This window comes from Leopardus geoffroyi, chromosome C2, assembly GCF_018350155.1.
Source record: "Leopardus geoffroyi isolate Oge1 chromosome C2, O.geoffroyi_Oge1_pat1.0, whole genome shotgun sequence".
In the NCBI taxonomy this organism is placed as follows: domain Eukaryota; kingdom Metazoa; phylum Chordata; class Mammalia; order Carnivora; family Felidae; genus Leopardus; species Leopardus geoffroyi.
Genome location: NC_059333.1, coordinates 13,474,602 through 13,493,778, shown reverse-complemented (window position 1 = coordinate 13,493,778; position 19,177 = coordinate 13,474,602). Strand labels below are relative to the sequence as shown.

Below are 19,177 nucleotides of genomic sequence, written 5' to 3'. Positions count from 1 at the left end.
ATCCAACGTGGGGCTCAAACTCAAAACCCTGAAATCGAGAGTTGCACGCTCCACTGACCGAGCCAGTCAGGTGCTCCTAGAAGTAGAAAGCCACTTTAAAGAAATTACAAACAAAAAAAAAAAACCAAAAAACAAACCAAACAAGCAAAACAAGTAGAAATAGCAACTCACGGAAAGTTTAGTACTGCTGCACCTGGTCAAGCCCTGTGCCACACCAGGGAGTAAACTAAGGCCTCCCATGCTCCCCCTGCCCGCACCCCCGTGACAATCCTGCTTTTCTTAATTATATTTTTATCCTGCTTCCTACTTATTCTCTTGAAGGCTTTTTTCCTTCCACAGGATCGTTGTTACAATTTTATAACAAAATGACCCAGGGAAACAGGATTCCCACTGCAGAAAATTTGCTTTAATATCTTACTTTCTGAATAACTGTCTTAGAGTGCCTTGGTGGTAAGCAACAGAAATGAATTCTGGGTGCAATATAAGCAATAAATAAGAAGTACATAAGTAACTCAATAAATAAAATTTATTGAATGGATATAGTTTATAGAACAAAGGAAAAGCTGAACAATGAGGTCTTGGAAAGGACAGGAAGCAGGGTACACGAGAAGCTGGCATTTCCAGGCAACACGTTTGGGACCCACCTGTGCCACATGTTTTCAGCCCTTGTGTGTGTTGCCTGTCAGCATGCAAATTCTCAGGGCAGAGGGTCTGTTTGGCTTAGCTCGGTCCATGCTTGGCCCTTAGAGAAGGAAGGTCAGGGCATCTTGATGTCAGGACTCATCAAAACAGTATCTAATGAGCGTATCTGGGTTCAGCAGGTGTCACAGTCAGCATCCATTCCGATTGTGTGGGTGTGGTAATACCCATGTCATTCCAGTTGTTATACACTTTGACTGTCACCCCCGGAGAGGGGTGGATCCCCAAAAGAAAACTGAAGTGTTTTAGCTGAAAAAGATGGGATGAATAAAAGGCAGGCAAACCCAACAGCTGTTCCCTATGCACATCTGTATCGTGAAATAGACGGGCACCAGGGTCCTGACTGAGGAGGAGAAAGGGAACATATTTACTCTAAAACCCATGGGCTTATTATTCCAGGATGTATCTGTTTGGAACCACTGATGCACACGATCGGGGTGTTCAGCAATTTCTGGATGATCTTCGGTTCTTCATGTCAAATCTACTTTCTAGCACATCACCAGATGAAAACAGAAATGAAACGGTCAGGAGGGGCCTCTACCCTGCCAGGATCTTCCGGCATCGGTCTCCCTTCTGACACTCTAACGTATTCATGGGAAATGTTACACATATGGTGAGGGTCTTTTGTTTCTCTTTGCTAAATAAGAGAGAGAGAAGAAAAAAGGAAAGGATTGCATAGCTATGAAACATACACTCTGTCACCAGAGCCACATCACAGTTCTCTGGAAAAACACTGTGCAGGAATAAATAGCTGTAGTCCCATGGCAACATTCAATTGAACAATGATCGGAGCTGAAAGATGTTCTTTGGTTAGAAATTCATGCTTACAAAGGGATACCATCTACCGAGTTACTCACCATTAATTATGGATAATAAAGTCAGTCCACAGCCAGGGGAAATGAGTCTCAATCAAGCAGCCTTTCTGCCTCTTTGGAATTTTGCAAGAACTGACCGATGACGTCCTCATTAAGTAAAATGAATGAAGCTGTGTATCGCAGACAGGACTCAGTGGCATACTGGTCACCTTACAAAGCTTCTTACCTGGAAGAAAGCATTTTTTTTTTTTTATGTTCTGTGCACTGATCACACTCTCTATAGAGCTAATAATCATAATCATAATCATAATCATAATCATAATCATAATCATAATCATAATAAATATAGTATGAAGGAAACAATGCTATGCCCCCCATGTACTTCCCTTTGACACGTCTCTATAAACCGTGCTGTTACATTCATTATGTCTATTTGAAGTCTTCTCTGCTTCAAGACTGTTTCATGAGGTAAAAGAATCTATTTTTGTGTTGTTGGGGAGATTTGGCATCTCAGGCCCAAGCAACTAGCAAATGCACGTTTCTTGGAATCCCTGTTGCATCTTGAAAATCCAAGTGATTTTTGCATTCTATGTTATAATCTATCCTTGCGTATTTTTAAATATGTTTTAAGTTTATGTATTTATTTTTGAGAGCGAGAGAGAGCACAAGCAGGGGAGGGGCAGAGAGAGAGGGAGACACAGAATCCGAAACAGGCTCCAGGCTCTGAGCTGTCAGCACAGAGCCCGACGCGGGGCCTGAACCCACAAACCATGAGATCATGACCTGAGCCGAAGTTGGAGGCTTACCCGACTGAGTCACCCAGGTGCCCTATTCTTGCATATTTTCATAAGAGACTAATGTTTCCTCCCAGATTCTGGATGCACATGAATTCTCTAGGAAGTGGCAGCAGTAACATGATCATGGTCACCTGACTGAGATGGCTCAGTGTGGAGCAAAGGGATGGGGGGTTCCTGTCCTGGCTCCGTCGCCCTGCGACAGGGCGAACCTGGCCAGGAACTCGATTTCACTGCCCCCTCAGTTTCTCCACTTGGACAATTAAGGTGGCTGATTTCTGATACACTGCCTAATGCAGCTCAAAAAGCCTACCATCCCGGGGCGCCTGGGCGGCCCAGTCGGTTGAGTGTCCGACTTCGGCTCAGGTCATGTTCTCACAGTCTGTGGGTTCGAGCCCCTCGTCGTGCTGTGTGTTGACAGCTCAGAGCCTGGAGCCTGCTTTGGATTCTGTGTGTCCCTCTCTCTCTGTCCCTCCCCCACTCACACTGTCTCTCACTCTCTCAAAGAATAAACATTAAAAAACAATTAAAAACAAAAAAAGAAAAGAAAAGCCTACCAACCTGGTCATGTTTCTTGTGACTCTAGGGGTAGAAAAGGAAGTCAAAAAGAGTGACCAGAAAGCCACTACCTCTCTCTTCTTTAACATTTATTTATTTTTGAGAGAGAAAGAGCACGTGAGGGAATGTGTGCGCACAAGCTGGGGAGGAGCAGAGGGAGAGGGAGAGAGAGAATCCCAAGCAGGCTCTGGGCTGTCAGCACAGAGCCCAATGCGGGGCTCGAACCCATGAACTGGGAGGTCATGACCTGAGCAGAAATCAAGAGGCAGACGCCTAACCAACTGAGCCATCCAGGTGTCCTGAAAGCCACTACTTCTATGTTTAATATATCTGGGCCCTCTCAGAAACTTGCATCGGAAACTTTCCTTTAGAACTCCCATCTCTGGGGGGGGGGGGGGGGGGGTGCCTGAGTGGCTCAGTCGGTTAAACGTCTGACTTCGGCTCAGGTCATGATCTCCCGGTTCGGGAGTTCGAGCCCCGCATCGGGCTCTGTGCTGACATCTCAGAGCCTGGAGCCTGCTCACACTCTGTCTCTCTCTCTCTCTCTCTCAAGAATAAATAAACATTAAAAAAAAAAAAAAATAGAACTCCCATCTCTGGTCCACACACTTTGGGGAAAAGGTCCAGAAATGGAGTCCTTGAACTGAAAGCCAGAAGTACAAGAAAAAAGGATCAGAGACTTTATCCTTTAAATACCAAATCCTTGATTAGGCCCCCTTCCGCCATCCGTTCTGTCTTTATCTGAACAGAGCAGTGGTTGTGGGCACCAGCCTGCCAGCCACAGAGCACGTCCATTTCGGTCTGGTACTGTTAGTGCTTGTGGGCTGCGATGGCGGCTTATCAGGAGCTCAGAGGGATCAACGCCATCCCAGGCGATTGAATTAAGATTGGAAAATATCTTGACAGGCTGGAATAATGGATGAAATCTAACATTTGAAATTTCATCAGGATAAAGTAAAGTCTGGCCCACAGGTTCGGAATACCAAGTGTACAAAAAATAGCTGATCTCACGCAAAAGGCCTAGAATGTTCAGTTTACTACAACGTCCATCTGTACCAAACCCATCAACAGGGTGATTCCCCGCACCCACCCAACTGAAGCCAGCGTGGGGTGGGCTTTGCTGAATGAAGTTCACCAAAGCCAGAGGAGAAGACTCTGCATCATCCTCTGGTCGTGTTGTTAGAGACATTCGTGTCGTTAGCGTGACGTGAGTGATAGGAAACAAAGCAGACGAGGCCACGAGGGAAAGACAGACTCCAGGGGGGCGAGCTGTGACTGTACACAGTCTTACTATTATTGCTAAACTAGTTTTGGGCCACCTGGGTGGCTCAGTCCGTCGAGTGTCCGACTTCAGTTCAGGTCATGAACTTGCCGCTCATGGGTTTGAGCCCCACGTCGAGCTCCGCACGGAGCCTGCTTGGGATTCTCTCTCACCCTCTCTGTCTCTGCCTTCCCCACCTGTGCTTTCTCTCTCTCAAAACGAATAAATAAACTCAACAAATTTTTATTAAAAAAAAAAATAGTTGTGATGACCCCCCCTGAAAGTTCTTGAGGATCCCCAGGGGTCCTCACAGTTTTGAGAACTACCACCTTATGGCTTCTCTGGCTTCAGGCATCTCATCTAAACTCAAAGCAAGAAGATGAGAAGAAGTGGACAGGTCACACTGCCCTCTTACCAAGAGAGGAAATGCTTCCCTAGCAGTTCTTAGCTGCTTTCCTTTGTGGCTCACTGGCCAGCACTGTCCCATGACCACAATTAGTTGTTGTCCAATATGAAAGCAAAGACCAAAACCAAACAGATGTGTTTTGAAGTTTGGAAGGCAACAGAGACAAACCAGAGAACAGAATAATAAAAAATTTTAAATCCATAATCACTTTTTTTTCAGAGAAGTAAGAAGATAATATTGGGTCCCTAAAATAAAAACAATATACTAGTGGGGAGCCTGGATGGCTCAGTTGGTGAAGCATCCAACTCTTGATTTTGGCTCAGGTCATGATCTCATGGTTTGTGGGATTGAGCCCTGTGTTGGGCTCTGGGTTGATTGTGCAGACCCTGCTTGGGAGTCTCTCTCCCTCTCTCTCTGCCTCTCTCTCTTTCTTTCAAAATAAATAAACTTAAAAAAACCCACAATATTCTATTAAAAATATTTTATAGCTGAAATAAAAACCCAACCAATGCATCGAGAGATAAAATTGTGGAAATATCCCAGGGGAAAAAAATTACAAAGCAAGTAAACAGAAGTGATCTGATAAACAAACAAACAAACAAACAACAACAAAAAACTTATAGAGGATAAATACATGAGGTGTCATCATCCAAATCATACAAATTGTAGCAAGAAGTGAGAAAATAGAAATTACCACAGAAAAATTCAAGAAAATGCTCATGAACTTGAGTATTCCAAGGATGGTTCAGGAATTGAGAACTGAATATCCTGGTACAAGAGCCTACTGCACACCCTGCAAGAAGACGAAAACCTCTACAAGACATGTCATTATGGCATTTTCAAAGTCTGCAGACAAAGGAAGTTCCTGAAGGCAGAGAGAGAGAGAGAGGGAACCAGAGAGACAGAGAGAGACAGATTTTGAGACAGAGACAAATCATATGCATAAGAAATTTGAGAATTAGGTTGATCATGTATAGAATGTTGGGTTGAAAATAATTTGACTTCAAGGTACCTGGGTGGCTTGGTTGATTGAGCGCATCTGACTCTTGAGTTTAGCTCAGGTCATGATCTCATGGTTCATGGGTTTGAGCCCCACGTCGAGCTCCATACTGCCAGCATAGAGCCTGCTTGGGATTCTCTCTCTCTCCCTTTCTCTCCTCCCCTCCCCCGCTCACTCTGTCTCTCAAAATAAATAAATATACTTAAAAAAAAAAAAAGAATTTGCCTTCAGAATTTTGAAGACACTGCCTTGTTGTCTTCTAGCTTCTGGAATTGCATCCTGAGTTTTGTACGTGAGCTCTCTCTCTCTCCAAATCTCTCTCAAAAATCTCTCTGTCTCTGTCTCTCTCCATATATATATCCTGTTGTTCTTATTGGTTCTGTTTCTCCTAGTGCCACATAATGAACCAGGTGACAAGGGGAGGATGCGTACTAGGGACTGTTAGGAAAAAGAAATTCTTACAATCTTCTGGAAGAGCAAAATCTTGTACAAAAAAGGAAACACAGCCATGGTAGACCACTTGGCTTTCTGATAACTGACATTTTGTATAATCACAGTAAGTAAACTCTGAAACATCAGTTTAACCCCAAATCATCATGTAACTATTGGAATGAGAAGAAAAGAAAAGAGCAGTAAATGCTTTCAAGATGCTAAATGATCTTCTTCTTGTACATTAGGACCGTGCTCAAGACCAAATATTTATGTCCCCCTCAAACTCACATATCAATATACTAAGCTCCAATGTGCTAGTATTAGGGGAGGCCTCTGAAAGACTCTGTCCTTATGAATGTGATAAATGCCCTATAAAAGAGACCCAGGGAGCCCCCCTCTCCCTTTTGTCTCATAGGCTTCAAGTGAGCTAACCAAGTTCTCACTGAACTTGCCAGTGACATGATCTTGATTTTCCAGCTTCCAGATCTGTGAGAGATACATTTCTGTTAATTTTTTTGTTGTCTTAAACACATATTTATTTTTGAGAGAACGCAATCAGGGAGGGACAGAGAGAGGGGGGGCACAGAGGATCCGAAGCAGGCCCCGCACTGACAGCAGAGAGCCAGATGTGGGGCTTGAACTCAAAACCACGAGATCGTGGCCTGAGCTGAAGTCAGACACTCAAATGACTGAGGCACCCAGGTGCCCCAAATTTCTGTTGTTTATAAGCCACCCAGTCTGTGGTATTCTATTACAGCATCCCTAATGGACTAACGCAGACCCAAGAGACAATGTCCAAAGTGCAAAGTAAAGAAGTAGCTGTATCTGAAACACTTATAAATGTCCTGGGCCCAGCAGTGGGAGAAAGGGGAGGGTTAGAGTATGGGAGTCTAGATAAAACAAGATTGGCTGTGAGCTGGTCGTGACTGATGGGTCATGGGTGATGGGTACATGTAGTTTGTTATAATGCTCATACGCTTGACATTTTTCATAATAAAATTGTAAATACAAACATAAACAAAGAAATAACAGTATCAGGGGTGCCTGGGTGGCTCAGTCCGTTGAGCATCTGACTTCGCCTCAGGTCATAATCTTGCAGTTCATGAGTTTGAGCCCCGCGTTGGGCTCTGTGCTGACAGCTCAGAGCCTGGAGCCTGCTTCAGGTTCTGTGTCTCCCTCTCTCTGCCCCTTCCCCGCTCATGTTCTGTCTCTCTCTGTCTCTCAAAGATGAATAAACATTAAAAAAAATAAATAAAAAGTAAAAAGAAAGAGCAGTACTAGGTATCTACCAGAAGAAAGAGTTAAAAGTCTAGAAAGAGATACTCTGGGGTGGGACTGGCCAGAACAGGGAGATGCTGATTTCACTGTTGTGAACAAATACGTAGTTTTAAAAATTGTTAAAGGAGGGGCGTCTGGGTGGTTTGGTCGGTTGGGCGTCTGACTTCAGCTCAGGTCATGATCTCGTGTTTCTTGGGTTCAAGCCCCACGTCGGTCTCTGTGCTGACAGCTCGGAGCCTGGCGCCTGCTTCGGATTCTGTGTCTCCCTCTCTCTCTGCCCCTTGCCTGCTCATGCTCTGTCTGTATCTCTCAAAAATAAATAAACATTAAAAAAAATTGTTAAAGGAGAGGGATGAGTCACTTTTCAAGACTAGGAAACCACTAGGTGGAAAACACAGAAATCAGATTTTTCCTTGCTGTAACAGAGCATTTGCTAACAAGGAAACTGTCCAGAATTAAATGGGCTGGCTTGGAGGATGAATGGTTTAAGAAAGGCAGGGTGGGAAGGCGGCTGGCTGTCTCAGTTGGGAGACCGTGCAACTCTTGATCTTAGGGTTGTAAGTCTGAGCCCCACAAAGGGAGTTAGAGATTACTTAAGAATACAAAAATCTTAAAAAAAAAAAAAAAAAAAGAATACAAAAATCTTTTTTTTTGTAGTTAATTAACTAATTAACTTGTTTGTTTGTTTGTTTGTTTGTTTGTTTTGAGAGAGAGAAAGAGAGGGAAAGACTCGAATGCACGACCCCGGAGATCAAGAGTTGCATGCTCTCCCAACAGAGCCAGCCAGGTACCCCAAGAACTCGGTTTTTGAGAGACTGACCCAGGTGGGTGACGCAGGCTGTGGCTGTGGAAACACTGCTTCTCCATTTGCAGCCAAGCGTCTCATGTGGATTCAACCCTCAGATCCTGGCCTCAGTGAAACTCTGCTCTCAGGACTTCACCCCACTAATGAAGGCTCTGAGGAGGACTCACGTGCCCCTTTGGAGGGTGTGTGGCTACCAATGCCACCGAGTTTGCCAAAGCAACGTCTCCCTGCGGCCCTGCGGCCCTCTTCCTTGCTGCTGCCGACGGCTTTTTTCAGACTCTTAATTCAGTGCTGTAGGAACCGAACACAGCAGTCGGCTTCAGGAACCTTACTGTTGCCATGGGTTACATGAATTCAAAGCGAAGGATGGAACCAAAACAGGCCCTTAAATATCAGCCCTCAAGTGGGAAGCTAAAAGAAATGCTCCAACACCTTAAAAGAAATCAGGCGACGTCATGACAGGGGACAAATACCGGATACGAAAACAGCGGCAGCAGCCAGCCGGATGGTTGCTGCCTAGAGCTGCAATTTGTTAACAGCTGCTAAAAATATTCTCTCTATGTGGTGCTTGCAAATCCATGGCAAATACTCAGAGAAATGAGAATGAATGTCTTGATCTTTAGCCTTGTACTATCCAATATGGCAGCCACTGGCCACATGTGGCCATGGAGCACTTGCAAGGTGGCTGGCCTGAATGAAGATGTGCCATAAGGGTAAGGCCATCGTGGGTGGGTAGCGGAATAGGTGTCAGTCTTGGATCTCACTTATCAAAATAAACTCCTGAAGGATTAAGAGTTAAAAGCAGAAGCATCTACAGGAAACCAGGTGACTTTTGAGCATGAGCAACAGAAGAAATCGCAAAGAGAAGGACAGATTTGACTACAAAAAATTAAAAGATTTAGCTTTTTTTTTTTTTTTTGACAAATATTAATTTTAAAAAGGAAAAGAAACCCAGTACCTTCATGCTGGGTAGGTACTTTTAGAAATATCCTCTCTTAAACAAAAAAAGAGAGAAAGAAAGACAAAAAAAACCCCACATTTTTATTGAAATATTTTTTGACAAATACTAATTTAAAAATCAAAAAGAAATGACCTTCAGGCTAGGTAGGTACTTTTATTTTAATTTTAATGTTTATTCATTTAAAAAAAATTGTTTTAATGTTTATTCACTTTTGAGAGAAAGAGAGAGAGAGAGGACGAGCAGGGGAGGGCAGAGAGAGAGGGAGACACAGAATCTGAAGCAGGCTCCAGGCTCTGAGCTGTCAGCACAGAGCCCAACGTGGGGCTCGCACCCATGAACCACGAGACCATGACCTGAGCCGAAGTCGGAGGCTTAACTGACTGAGTCACCCAGGTGCCCCAAGGTAGGTACTTTTAGAAACATTCTCTTTTAAAACAAACAAACAAAAAACATTTTTATTGAAATGTAGTTAACACCCTACTGGTTTGACACATTCATTATACATATTGCAATATGGTTACCACCATAGGATCAGCTAACACCTCTATCACATCACATAATTATAATTTCCTTTCTGTGGTGGGAACAATTAAGATCTAGTCTCTTAGCCACTTTGAAGTTTATAATATAATACTGTTTATAATCCCTATGTTGTGCATTAGATCTCTAGGACTTAAATGTCCACCAGTTGCTAGTTTGTAAAAAGCTTCAGCTTTTATAAAATTATAGGTATAAATACAATTTAAAACCACATAAAAATGGGAAATAAAGATCAATAAAGATCACATATAAAGTACACAAAAAATTGATGGTGTTCTAATGCCCCAGTAGTAGAATGAACAAGTCCCAGAGGAAATACAGATGGCTAATAAACATTAAAGTGTTCTCTCCTGCAAGTAATCAAAGGAAAGCAAATTAAAACTGCCATTAAAAGTTTAAAAAGTTAAATGAAGGGAAGTTTAAAACACTGTTTATTATGATTCAAGCTAACAAACTTTTGTTTTTGATGGAAGTCATACACAGCTGATGGGAATGTAAACAGGGAAAAATCCCTAGAAAGCAACTTGCAAAATAGATCAAGAGTCTAAAAGAGTCTAAAAATGTTCTACTCTTTGACATGGAAATTTCACTTCTGAGGAAATTAACAGACCGATTTATGTGCAAGGATGTCCATATGTTCACTATTCATAATGGCAAAATAACTGAAGCAGCTTAAAATATGCAAATAAACTATCATACCACCATAGAGAAAAAAAAAGTGCTATAAGCACAAAATGCAAACTGGGTTTCAAAGACTCAGTATGAAAAAAGCAGATGAAAAGATCACATTAATATTTTTAGATTGATTCTGTGCATTGGTCGGTATATTTCGTGAAATACTGAGTTATCTAAAACATCTCATTATAGGGGCGCCTGGGCGGGTCAGTCGGTTAAACATCCGACTCTTGATTTCAGCTCAGGTCATGATCTAGCAGTTCACGGGATCAAGCTCTGTGTCCAGTTCTGCTCTGACAGCAGGCGAAACCTGCTTGGGATCCTGTCTCCTCTCTCTGCCCCTCCTCTGCTCACGCGCTCTCTCTCTCTCTCTCAAAAATAAATAAACATTTAAAATATGTATCTCAGGGTGCCTAGGTGACTCAGTCAGTTAAGCAACCAACTCTTGGTTTCAGCTCGGTTCGTGATCTCATGGTTGGTGAGATCGTGCCCCGTGTTGGGCTCTGTGCTGACAGCATGGAGCCTGCTTCAGATTCTGTCTCCCTCTCTCTCTCTCTGCTCCTCTCCTGCTCACGCTTTCTCTAGACAAACAAACAAACAAACATTTTTTTTTAAAAATAAATAATGTATCTCGTTATAAATTTGGTTATAATACCAGGTTGAATAAATTGCATGTAGCATGCATTACTAAAATTGACGACCCCTCTCTCTTTTTTAGTGTGGCTACTTGAAAAGTTAAAATTCCATATGCAGCTAGCATTCGTGGCTCACACTTGTGGATTGCACTGAATGTCTCTGGGATAGTGCTGCTTGAGATCTATGGGCAAATCCTCCAGACGGTCATCCCAGCCCCATGGCCTCCCCAGTTGTCCCCTTACTCCAGCCCCTCCCTTCCTCTTTGCTTCTCTACCTCTTTTCTCTTCCAACAGGAAACTAGCTCACTTCTACCATTAAATGGGAAAAATAATAGCTAACATTTTTTAAAGGCTCTATGTGCTAAGTTCTTTACCTGTCTTATGTCCTGCAAACCCCCTCCCCCACAACTATCCTCCAAGGTAGGTAACATTATGGCACAGAGGGGTTAAACTCTGTGCCCAAGGTCATACAGCCAGTAAGTAGAGAAGCTAGGCTCCTAACCCCAGGTAGCGTGTCTCCCAACCCGTCCGCTCTCTACTGCACAAGAGAAATGGGATATTGGGAAATCTTAATAGAAACCCCTTTGGAACAATTGACTGTATTTTCCCATTTGCACTGCCAGGTTGCCCTGGGGAAGATGTTGAAGCTTAAAAGCTAATGGCAGGTTTCTGAAATACACCCATCAGTGCTGTGGATGGCATTGGGTCTCCTGAGTTGGTTCACTGCAGCTGAGACAGCACATTTCTGATAATTTCTTACACATTAGCAGCCTACTGAGGAGGCTTTTAGCCTCGGAAGATGTGAATAACCAGGTTCAAATCAATAAAAGAGGACGTAGAGATTTCAAGTGATATAGGACAAAGGGATGACTCAGTCAGGAGGGGACAGGGATGTTAGGCTGAAATTTGGTGGAAGCAAGGAAGTTAGAGGCATATTGTATATGATAAAAGATCCTCAGGTCTTCAAGAGGGAAATATGTAAGATGTGTGAACGACAAAACCACCAATATGGGGATGGTTGCAAATTGCATTTATACAAGAAAATGTAACTACTGACCTGGTGGGTCCACCACAGCCAAGTGTTTTAAGCTGTGAACTCAAACCACAGTGCCTCATCCAGTGGCAAAGCTGGCTGCTTGTTGATTATAAGGAAAAATATTTAAGTACCCGACGTGGCAAAGGATTCACTTCTCATGTGTTTTAAAGCAGACAGCAGTGTTATCCCAATAGTGAGCTCCCTGTCTGCACCTGTCTCCTGTGAGAAAATGAAGGGGGGGGGGTGTCAGTGTCAGCTCTGTGTCTTGTCCCCAGAGCTCCCTCATCTATGCCTGTGGCCTGGGACCCCGAAGGGAATGCATTGTGCACAGGGACATGTCTGTCCCTTGTTTCCAGGCAGAAATGAAATCTGAGAACAAATGGCTTCACGGATGATAAAAGAGAATCAAAGGGATCGTGATAAGGTCAGATGACGGTCAGATGGCAAGAGAAGGTGATACGCAAAGGGAACCCAAAGCTTTGGAGATTTTGGTATCGAGATGCAATGTTGTGGACAGAGGAGAGCCTTGAATCAAAGTAGATTGGGCTTAGAACTCAGAGTTGGCACGTAGAAGCTTATGGGAGACCGTGTGGAGTTTTTTTTTCTACACCGACAACCAATTCTCTGCCACCTGGGTGTCCAACAATTCAATCCCTTGCTGATACTATGCATGCAGCTAAAGGGCTGACGTCATCTACCCACAGTGAAAGGGCTCAGTCCCACTTCGGATGCCAGCTGTAAACGGGAAGTCCAGACTACTCATACTTCTGCCCGGCTCACTACAGATGTGAGGTTCCCATACTGCCCTCACCCCCACCTCCGGTTTGGCAATTTTCTAGATCAACTCACAGAAGCCGGGGGAAAAAAAACTTTACTTGTTTTGCTGATTTATTATAAAGGATATGATTGGTGGTAGTTGGAGTGGGAGAACTGGTGCTGGAACACAGCAGCTAAGGCCCCAGTCATCACGGAACAGAGATAAGCAGTCACCTGGATGCTCTTCCCAAATCCCACCCCAGAGAGTCTCTGAGTTAATAAAATGACTAGTTTCGTGTTGCTGTTTTGGGGTTGGTTTCTTATGCGGTCGTGGATAAATGGACCCAGGCGGTCCACCTTCAGAGTTATAAGGATCAGAGATAACATGGAAATCACCTAATCTGGGGCCTGACATACAGCAAATCTCACAAATGGTAACTCTCATCTTCATTATTGAAAATGAAAGGATTGTAATCTAGTAGCTGTATTTGCCCCATCGATCTCCTTTGCCCCACCCACCCTGGCCCCACACTCCGAGGAAATCTCAGAGTCAACTCAGAGGAGCAAAGACCCTCCTCTGCAAGCTCCAACCACTGTCTTCCACCCAGAGGTGGCAGGTGAGGGTCTTTTTAGGTCTGTTTCGCTGGTCTCAAGCCAGCTTTATGTGAAATCAAGCCCCTCTGCCCTGGCTTCATTCTCTTGTCTTTTGGGACCCCAAATCCACTTTGACCCGGGGCTGACCCTAAAATTATTCTGCAGGCTCTCTGTCAACCCAGGTCCATCAGATCCTGCAAAGTGGGGGCGTCCAGGTTGAGAATGGAAATAACTTTCCCTGCTCCCTCCCTAGCCCCTCAGTTTGCCTCAGCAGGTGGAATCCTGCCCCAGCATCACATCATTTCTCTGTGCACCGATCTGCCAAGGACGATCTGCCAAGGACGCTAGGAGCAAACGTTCTCCACCCTCTCTTGGGGCTGTTAGGCAGACAAGACCCCACCTACTCCCTTGATGGTGTGTCTCAAACAAGGTGTATCTCTGGCCAAGTAGCTCTTCCTCTGATATTTTTTCTCCCCAAGTCGAGTTGTGAAACACACGCACTAACCCAGACCTGGAGTCCAAGATCAAACAAACCAAAGCGAAGTTCGTAACCAAGGAAATGAACTGTTGCATCAGATGATTGCTGCATTCAGATGAGCGAGGCCCAGGCATTTCCTCTGCCTTTCCTGCTGCCGGCCACGCCACGGGGAGGGGGCTGGGCAGTGGTGGAGGGTTATCTAGTGCTCGCTAAGGCTGGGCAAGTATGTGAGCACTGGACTCGCCAAAGGAAAATGCAGGCACTGCCCCCAAGTTCTATGGTCCACACTGAAATGTTGAAAGGTAAATGCATTTCGGGAGTGGGGACATTGTGATTCCACACAGTTCAAGTGAATACATTTGCATGTGTGCACTTGTTAAACATGTGTCACGATGTGTCACGAGCCAGGCACTGCCCTGAACATTACATCTGCATTACATCCTTTTATCCTTATAACAACCACCTGGGGTGCTCTTATGGAGCCCACTCTACGGTGAGCTTAGAGGGTTAATCCAGGGCCACAGAGCCAAAATAAGACAAAGCTGGGACTTGAACTCCATCTGTCCAACTGAAAGTCTAGCCTCCCAATTCCCAGCATGTACCACATCCTCTACTATAAATGCCAGGCACCAGGCCGGCTGCCGGGACTACACAGAAAAACCCCAGTAAGCTCCATGGACCTCTACTGAAACCCTATTCGGAATGATGTCAGGAGCTGTGCAGCATAAAAAAAATGAAATGACTAAGACACAAGAAGATAGCTCACCGTATAGCAGAGAAAGAAACAACCAATCTTTAAGACTATTGTTTAAAATGTCACTGGGGCGCCTGGGTGGCTCAGTTGGTTAAGCTGCCGATTTCAGCTCAGGTCATGATCTCAAGGTTCATGAGTTGGAGCCCCGAGTCAGACTCTGTGCCGACAGCTCGGAGCCTGGAGCCTGCATCAGATTCTGTCTCCCTCCCTCTCTGCCCCTCCCCTTCTCACACTCTGTGTCTGTCTCTCAAAAATAAAATAAACATTAAAAAAAAAAGTGTCATGAAAAATCCCCCCCCTGCTCCCCCCACCCACCGCGCCTCCAATCAGAGAGCCCTCAGGCAGTCAAGAGCAACCATTCAGGACATTCCCTTAGCAGGAAGGAACACTCCAAAGAACTGTCCAGCATTCAATCGTGTCCCACAAAAGGGCATGCTGAATCCTAGCACACATGGAGGGAAGACGTGTGAAACGACACAGAGGAGACAGCCACCTACAAGCCAGGGAGAGGGACCCGGACCCGATCTTTCTCTCGTGGCTCTCAGAAGGAACCCGCACAGGTTACGGCACTGGTACCAGTGAGTGTGACCTTGTTTGTGTATGAAATCAAGATGTATTTGGGGCACCTGGGTGGCTCAGTTAGTTAAGCGTCTGACTCTTGATCTCAGCTCAACTCGTGATCTCATGGTTCGTGAGTTCAAACCCCACACTGGGCTCGATGCTGTCAGCACAGAGCCTGCTTTGGATCCTCTGTCCCCATCTCTCTCTGCCCCTCCCCAGCATCTCACACTCTCTCTCCCTCTCTCAAAAATAATAAATAAACATTAAAAAAAAGATGTATGGGGTGCCTGGCTGGCTCAGTGGGTAGAACATGTGTCTCTTGACCTCAGAGTTGTGAGTTTGAGCCCCACATGGGGGTGGAGATTACTTAAAAAGAAAAGAGAGAGAGAGAGACATGTAAAGTAACATGAAGTCATACTAGAGTGGGGTTGATCCTTAATGTGACTGATGTACTTATGAGAAGAAGAGACACAGAGACAGAGACACGTGGTGGGAAGAGAGCATATGAGAGTGGAGGCACAGACTGGAATTACGTGACCACAAGCCAGGAAATGTCAGGGATTTCTGGCAACCACCGGAAGCTAAAATAGAGGCATGGACTAGAATCTTTCTTGAGCCTCCAGGAATGAAGCAACTCTGTCAACTGGCACATTGATTTTGGACTTCTGGCCTCCAGAACTGCAAGAGAAGGCATTTTTGGTGTTTTGAGCCAGCCAGCTGGTGGTAGTTTGTTATGGTAGCCCCAGGAAGGGAATACACACGCCTTCCAATTTGCCGTGGTTCCTGTTTTGTGGGAGGAAGAGTAATCTCTCCTTAACCTTGTGATCTGTCATTCTTCCTGTGTCTCTTCAAAGACCTCCTACTCTTTCGCCAAAGCTTGTGTCCATCCAATGAGCTTGTCTGCTAGCAGAGTTTCCTCCTACTCTAGGGCTGTGGCTCCTCTGTGCCTTTCACACATACCTCTGCCTCTCCGAGCCCCTGAAATGAACATTCAGCCTTTTGCTCTCCCTGCAGCTCTCTTGATTAATTGCCCTCAGCAAAAGGATTGACTCTGCCCAAGGGATGCATGGAGGAGGTGAAGCTGGAGACAGAAGGTGAGACCAGACACTGAGCAGAAAGAAAGTCCTAAAGGATCTGCTAAGGAGTTCCAGTTCCATAACCAAGGGGATGGGGAGCTACTGAAGCAGGAGAGTTCGTTGCATAATGGACCTAAACCATAGGTACACTCATTGTTCACTTAACAAGTAGTCTGGAGGGAGATGGGCACTGATGTCTTCAAGGACCCAGCTTTTCCAAACTCCTACTCCACTCCAAACTGTCCACAACATGGTTAACTTTGAGTCTTGTGTTTGTTGTCTCATGGTCTTGAATGGTGACAACACCTACCGAGACAGATGTTAGAAGCTGATGTGTGTCCTCCCCTCCAACATTCATATGTTGGAGTACTAACGCCCAGTACCTCAGAATGTGACAGTAGTTGGGCTGGGGCATTTAAAGAGGTGATTAAGGTAAAATGAAGCTATATGGATGGCCTCTAATCCAACATGACTGGTGTCCTTATTAATAAGAGGAGATCAGGGCCTAGAAAGGCACAGAGACACCTGGGGGAAAGACCATGGGAGGACGCAGAGAGGACGCGGCCATCTGTAAGCCAAGGAGAGAGGCCTCCGAAGAAACCAGTCCTGCCGACATCTTGATCTTGGACTTTGTCCTCCAGACTATGAGATGATAAATGTTGTTTAAGCTCCCTGTCTGTGGCATTTTGTTACAGCTGCCCTAGAAAAGGAACACAATGGAGAATACAGTAAAACCTTGGCTTGAGAGCATAATTCACTGAGGAAACAGGCTTGTCATCCAAAGCACTTGTGTATCAAAGTGAATTTCAAGAACCATTGGCTCAGTTGTGATCATGTGACATTCGGCATCCTGTATGGCTTATTTGCAAGATATCGTTTATCAAGTCAAAATTTATTAGAAATGTTTGCTCCTCTTGTGGAACACTAATAGATCAAGTTACTCGCAATCCAAGGTTTTACTGTACAGGGACAACCGGGCTGGGGGTGGGTGGGAGGCATGGGGAGGAAGCCAGCTTCTGCACACTGATTTAAGCTCTCCCCTCCACCATCAATCAGGCTCAACCAGGCCCCCCGCAGGCCCCCAGGTCACAGGCACACATCTTAGAGACCTTCCTCACCCTGGGACCTGTGTTTCAGTGCAGAAGGATCCCCTGTCCCTACCAGGCTGTGAACTGTGGAGCATTTCACAAGCTTGTTTGGAAGGGAGAGAAATTCGTTTTTCCTTCTTTTACCGCTTGGTGAACTATCTACGTGTGTTGTAGTCACATTCATTCTTCACGTACCTGCACGTGTCAAGGTCTGTGCAGTTGAACAGAATTCAAAAGTGATTATGACTGTAGGTTCTCCAAATCCTTTGGGACAAAGTAGAGACTCAGTCTCGGGGGTACTTTGAGAGTGCTGGGGTAGCTGACATACCTCAAGTGCCATGCAGATGGGCATGGCGGGGCGGGGGGCGTGCATGTGTGCGTGTGCCCATGCGTGCCTAATGAGGCTGTGAGCAGGGACACAGTGGACAGATGGCTGCCTGGGGTGGGAGGCTGGTTCCTCTCCCTCTCCTTCTGGGCCCTCGCAGGTTTCCAGGTATGAGACTGGCTAAAATGAGCTGAGAAACATTAGAATAAAACAAAACAAAACAAAAGACCAAATTTAAACAGTGGGGCTTGAGGCACCTGAAGAACAAAAATTGGGATTTCAGGGCTTGGCGTATGGAAAGAAAAGAACAGAGATTAGCAAACACCAGGTATGATAACCGGATTTAAGAAGCTGTCAAGAACGGGGCGCCTGGGGTGGCTCAGTCGGTTAAGCCTCCGACTTTGGCTCAGGTGATGATCTCACGGTTTGTGGGTTTGAGCCCCGTGTTGGGCTCTGTGCTGACAGCTCAGAGCCTGGAGCCTGCTTCAGATTCTGTGTCTCGCTCTCTCTGCCCTTCCCCTGCTCACACACACACACACACACACTCTCTCTCTCTCTCTCTCTCTCTCTCTCAAAAAAAAAAAAAAAAAGGTGTCAAGAAAAAATTATTCTGATTCTGGTTAAAATGGCATGAAGACTTTATTCAGGATGATTGCTGTCGGTGACAAGACTATTGCAATAGGGAAGACACAGCCGGCTCAACCCCGACAGGTGGGGAGTTTTAGTCGAGGAGCAGCGTGAGGGGGCCAGTGGGTGGGAACTTAGGAAGATAGGGGGATTCTTGTTAAATCGGCCCCGACAGGATTCCTACTAAAGGCCATCCAAGGACCTGTACCTCAAAGGTTGTGGGTGGGAAACGTAATCAGAGAGCAAGAGTGACCAGATAGCAAGGATGGGGGAGTCTCTTTAAAGTAACATAGCAGGACTCTTACTAAAACTGGGAGGGGGTGGGGGTCAAGATCAATGTCCAGAAGAAGCCCCAGATGAACCTGAAGTTCGGTCTAGGAGAGTCTTGTCAAAGCAGCCCCAACTGAGAAGCACATAAACACAGGGTGGGAACTGGAGGGCTACACAGGTGCTAGAATGCAGATCTAAACTACCTTGTACAGTATCTGTAACTATGCATAACATCTTATCCATTGCTTATTTATAATACTTTATACATATTCTAATATTTGTTAACTATTAGTTTTTTTCTTTCCTCAAAATAGACTTGATAGATGATTAAGAAACTTTAGACCCGGCTCAGCAAAAACCATATTTAAATTTCAATCTCCTATTTCCCGAGAGGCTAACATCTTGACGAATACTGATGAAATCTCACGACAGCACATCAAAGATGTAGGAGGTTTTGGCCTCAAATTGTCTAAGAGATTTTTTAACTACAATTGTGAAATCGGTCTCGTTAATCTTGGAGAAACTACAGAGAAAGGAAGAAGCACTAGAAGGTCAGCATTGGGCAAAAGTGTGTCCCAATTACACAGACGGTCTGGGTCCATTCATTGAATGTTCAGTGGATCAACTATGTGACTTAAAAATGTGCAGAAACTTGCCAGAAATGTGTACAGAAGTGGTGGAGTGAAAGCCAGAAAGTCAGGAAAGTGGTTCCCCGCAAGGAAGGAGGGAATTCCTCTTTGGGCAGGACACATC

At 45.0% G+C, this 19,177-nt stretch overlaps 1 long non-coding RNA gene across 2 annotated transcripts in view; it reads right to left on the bottom strand.

The window, feature by feature from the left end:
- Positions 1-508: 508 nt before the first annotated feature.
- Positions 509-19,177, bottom strand: part of LOC123575915 — a 69,031-nt gene continuing 50,362 nt past the window's right edge. Inside the window, exons 1-2 of one of the 2 annotated variants that reach the window (XR_006701084.1) lie at positions 11,917-13,140; positions 509-1,740 (exon numbers count right to left, since the gene is read on the bottom strand). This is a non-coding gene — a long non-coding RNA (uncharacterized LOC123575915). Of the gene's footprint in view, positions 1,741-11,916; positions 13,141-19,177 lie in introns of those variants that run through there. The other variant, XR_006701083.1, reaches the window with a different exon arrangement.